The sequence below is a fragment of the Chiloscyllium plagiosum genome, unplaced genomic scaffold (assembly GCF_037043375.1).
Source record: "Chiloscyllium plagiosum isolate Xiang-an unplaced genomic scaffold, Cpla_swu_hap1 HiC_scaffold_13, whole genome shotgun sequence".
NCBI classification, from domain to species: domain Eukaryota; kingdom Metazoa; phylum Chordata; class Chondrichthyes; order Orectolobiformes; family Hemiscylliidae; genus Chiloscyllium; species Chiloscyllium plagiosum.
Genome location: NW_028270151.1, coordinates 94,074,759 through 94,079,677, shown reverse-complemented (window position 1 = coordinate 94,079,677; position 4,919 = coordinate 94,074,759). Strand labels below are relative to the sequence as shown.

Here is a 4,919-nt window from a genome sequence, read left to right as displayed (position 1 = left end):
CTTTTGATCAATTAAATTTCTCCTTCCTCTTCAATTGATGTAGTCAGAGCTCATTTTCTTTTCCACTCGCCTACTCATATTTAGTGTGAAATTGAATATCGATGTTGCCAATATCTCACTTATCACATGTTGTTTTAAAATGTGATTCGCAAAGGAATTCGAGTAAATTTTTAAAACAGTTACTTTAATTATGATCTTTCACACCCAATCATTAATCCATTCCTACATCACACAAAATATCTCAATGCAATTGAAATCAATACATGGCACATCGAGCTCCACAAAGGTCTTGGTGATCATATAATTAATGTTGAGTAGAATTACCTAAGTTTCTTCTTGTCCCTGAGAGCAAGAACCACAGTAAACATTTGCTGGTCATTCCTTCCAATGAATTCAATCGATATCTTACATTTCAATTCAATAATTACACACGATATATGCAGTTAAAACCAATAGTCTTTTTTTTAATTGAAGATGGCTGAGGATGCTAGCACCAACATTTTTGGGATGTTGATGATCCGGATGCGTTACAAGTTTTAAAACAAAAACAAAACTTTGTCCAATAATCACTGAATGGCTCTTTTTTTTGGTTCAGTCTTTAAACCTATGTTGTATTCCTTTGTTTACCAACCTTCATGACTATGCAATCAACATCGCAGCAAAGTGTTGTTAAGCTATTGAATCAATTTATTTGTTTCCATTTCAACATTAATTGTCCAATCATTATCATTGCAATAATTGCACAAGTATTTCAATTAGTCTAACAAATATAGTGAAATTCACATTTTAAGTTAATTTTAAGTTAAGTTTAACGAATGCTACAATATAAAAATCATTTTTTTTTCAGGTCAACTATCCCACAATGGAACCAATGACTGCCAATCAAACACTCTTTGTAATTGTCTGATATTTGCTCATTTGAAAAATCACAATAAACTCAGACTAAAAAAATTCAGAGAACTATAATTACCTTTCGTTGGAATAATTCCTGTTCGTTTCTATACATTGCTCAGTCAAACAGCAATATGAGAATTCTTATTATTCTTAAACTAACTGATAGAATTTTGATAATCCTCTTGCTGCGAATTTCTAATAATTGTACAATCCAGTATCTTGCATCAATGTGGAATTACAACTCAGTATATGAACAAATATAAAAATATTGCAGTGTATAATCTCTCAATCATTGTGAGTATCAAGTTTTATTTTAATGGTGGAAACAATGTTGAATTCATTTAATTATTTTCACTTCAATGCTAACATTTATTGTGTTTATAATCACAATAAGAATTAACTATTCTTCGTGCTACAAAATAATTTAAAATTCATGATGTTTCACACAACAAAAAATAAACAAAACATCTCTTTGCTGTTTCATTAAACAATCTTTCTAAAAGTTTGAAAATTTAACTTTTTTGAAATGAAGGAAAGTTGTCTTCACGTGAACAGTCACATTGAAAGACTAATTCACGCTCTGCTGTTCATTAGATTAGGTTCTCTACAGTATGGAAACATGCGCTTCGGCGCACCAAATCCACACCGACACTCCAAAGAGTAGCCCACCCAAACCCCTACCCTATATTTACCCCGACTAATGTACATCACTCTCTGGGAAATTTAGCATGGCCGATTCACCTGGCCTGTGATTCTTTGAATTGAGGCAGGAAACCCACGCAGACATGGGGAGAATGTACAAATGCCATGCAGACAGTCACCCGAGATCAGAATGGAACCCTGGTCCCTGGCGCTGGGACACAGCAGTGCTAACCATTGTTCCACCCATTTTTTCCCTTTGATTCAAAAGAAGATATTTTCTTCAGGTTCCCACGAAAAGGGAGTATGTAAGTCTCCTGGACCTAAATTCATGGAAGATGTTTGAGAACATTGCAGTCATAAGAGTGAAAAAGCACTAAATTCAAACATTTCAAGCACATAAATCATTGTTCTCCATTATTATAAAGGTGTAATAAAAGTTGATTTCTTCTGCTGTAAAATAATGAAATGTAACTTCCTATTAATCATTAGTCAGCTGATTCCTTCCATTTCTAACTAAATTTTGCAAATTATTTAATTATGCTTATATCCTTTGATCAAATTACATTTCTAATTATTGTTCAATTTATCAATCGTCGAGAATTTGCCTTTATTTTCCATTCACCTATTCATATTGAATGAAAGTTTAATATATTTTGAAAATATTGGCGTGTGGTGATTTGAAACTTGCATGCCTCACATTTATCTCACTTCTTGCATAATGGTTTAATTGTGTTTGAAGAAGGAATTTTACCAAAGATTATTTTTCAAATTGTTGACTTCACATATCTTTAACACTGAGTTGTCAACCTGTTCCTATTTTGTAATTTTGTAAACTATCTCAATGTTATTGAAATCCATGATCACATAAAACACTTCACATAAAGCCATACAAATGTCTTCATGACCAGCTAATTACTATTAAGTGGAATAATCTAAGTAACTATCTTATTGCTCCTGAAAGCAAGCATCTCAGTAAGTATCTGGTTATCATTCCATCCAACAACTGCAGTAATTACACACAACACTGGTTGCTCAAAGCAATATATATTCTTTATTCCTAAAGACCACGGGTTCTAACATGAAGAGATGTTGATGGTCCTGATTTTTGCTTTTCTCAAACAGGTTTTCAGCCCAAATATTGCAAATCAAGTGTAAACTGGGTTTTGTTAAACTGTAGGTGCAAACATTTTTAGCTCATGCCCATTAAAATTATTTATCAGCTCATCAGAGCACAAACTGAGAGTTGCCTCTGTAAATTCACTGAAGTTCTCATATTAATTGTTCGTTTTCTTCTTAAATCTGAGGCAGCAGTGCCATCCACCGTGCCACCGTGCCGCCCTCAATGTCAGGGAATTCTGCATTGGATGTTCCTGAAATAAAAGTGGACAATGCAAAAGTTGTCCAAAATTGGTAAAGTTATTCAGTTAGCTTTCGGAAGAAAATCGAAAGAGTTATTACTCTTGCATGGGGAGATCTGCTGAAATATACTGGGAATGAATAATCTAATTGTAGATGATGTAAATATAGGAGATGCTGTTCTGACTCTGTAACATCTTGCAGGCATAACCCTTTAAAGTTGTACAAGTTCATAAGGAGATGTCACGTATGCACCAATATGGCATAACCGAAGTGAGTTTCAATGAATGGAGTTCACCCATCATCTTGGTGCCAAAGCCAGATAAGACCAAACAGTTATGTGTGGACTATCACAAAATCAATGTTGTTAGAAAGACTGATGCGTATACATATCTGAGGTTGGAGGACTGTGTGAAAAAGATTGGAGGAGCAACTTACATTTCTAAGTTGGACTTCCTCAAAGGTTACTGGCAGCGAACTTTGTCAGAAAGATCAAAGGCAATTTTGTAACGCCAACTGGCCTACAGAAATTTAAAGTAATGCCGTTTGTACGAAAAACACTTCAGCCACATTTCAGAGGTTAACTGACAGGGTAATTGCCGAATACGCAACTGATTGGTGTATATTGTGCCTGGTGACTTTCAGTCTCTCGTGGATTGAATATTTACAGCATTTATGATCAAATTCGGAAGTCAAACTGGTTTGTAAACCTCGCTGAAAGTGAATCTGCCAAAGCCAAAGTCACCTTCCTGGGATATATCGTTGAACATGGACAAATAGCCCCACGGCATGCGAAGACGAAAGTTGCAGGGGACTTTTACACATTGTTGACGAAAATAGCAGGACTACGGTTCCGCGCATTGAGTGGCTTTTACTGAAAGTTTGTGCTGAAAGTTAGCAGTGGGACTACTCCACTCACCGAACTGTTAAAAACAGGCAAGAAATTTCAGTGAACACAAGACTTTCAAAATGTTGTTTTTCTCAGAGTAGAGCTGATTGTGAAGAGACATGATTGACGTGTACGAAATAATGAGGAACAAGGAATTACAGATTGAAGGAAACATTTGCTCTTTCTCGATCACCAGGGTTTGTAGATTTCAGATAAGATGCAGAAAGCTTTGTATAGACTGGCAGGAAAACTTTATCAGTCAGCGGGTGGTAGACTCAGGAACTCACTCTCTATAAAGATCAATTGGACAGTTAACCCTTCATTCTTCTCTGATTCCACTGGCCAAAGAGTTTCGAAAAATGCTCAAAGTGAGCAACAGTTATTCGATCGATGGCTTTATGAAATGGAAAGGTGCCCTTGAGCAACGTGTACGACTATTCGGCTTCCCTCCTGTGATGACGCTGGAACATTGACTCTCATGCTCTCGGGAACATTTAATGAGTGCATTCTCGTTCTTGCAGATGAAGAGCTCATACCTTATTTATGCTTCAGAAAGATCAGTTTTCAAGCAGGATTAACGTCTGCCCTGCCTGCGAGCCAGGTAGAATTCGAACCTACAGTCTCCTGATCTGTAGTCAGGCGCGTTATCCATTGCGCCACTGGCTCGATGCACAGACCCAGACTTAAGGGCCGTGATGTTAATACGGACACGGTTAATAGCAGTCATGTTCACCAGTTGAACAAGCAATAAAGATAATCACTGTCACTGCTTCAGTCTAATCTTCATCACCTTTCAAAGCAGCGAATTTTTCAAATAAAAACACATATGTCCTCATGAAGTTTCCATTCAGCAGAATGAATGTCTGCTCAGTCATTTAATGGAATCACTGTTGATCTGATGATCCAGTGCAAAGTCAACCATATAAGAACGGCAGATGACGTAAACATTCCTCTGCATCACTCTGCACAGATGCTTCTCCAAGAATTGACTCTTTGCAGAATTCTTCTTTGTAATTTAGACTGTCCCAATTGTAGATATTCTTTCAATCCACAAACAAGTATCCTGCTGAAAACTACTTACTTAAGATTAAAATAGTTGACTAAGAGTTCGATCAGCTGCTGTCCCAAAGTTCCGTTT

At 36.3% G+C, this 4,919-nt stretch overlaps 1 non-coding gene across 1 annotated transcript; it reads right to left on the bottom strand.

The window, feature by feature from the left end:
• Positions 1-4,374: 4,374 nt before the first annotated feature.
• On the bottom strand, positions 4,375-4,447 carry trnar-acg (transfer RNA arginine (anticodon ACG)). The gene has a single exon. It is a non-coding gene; the product is annotated as a tRNA-Cys (tRNA).
• Positions 4,448-4,919: the final 472 nt, after the last annotated feature.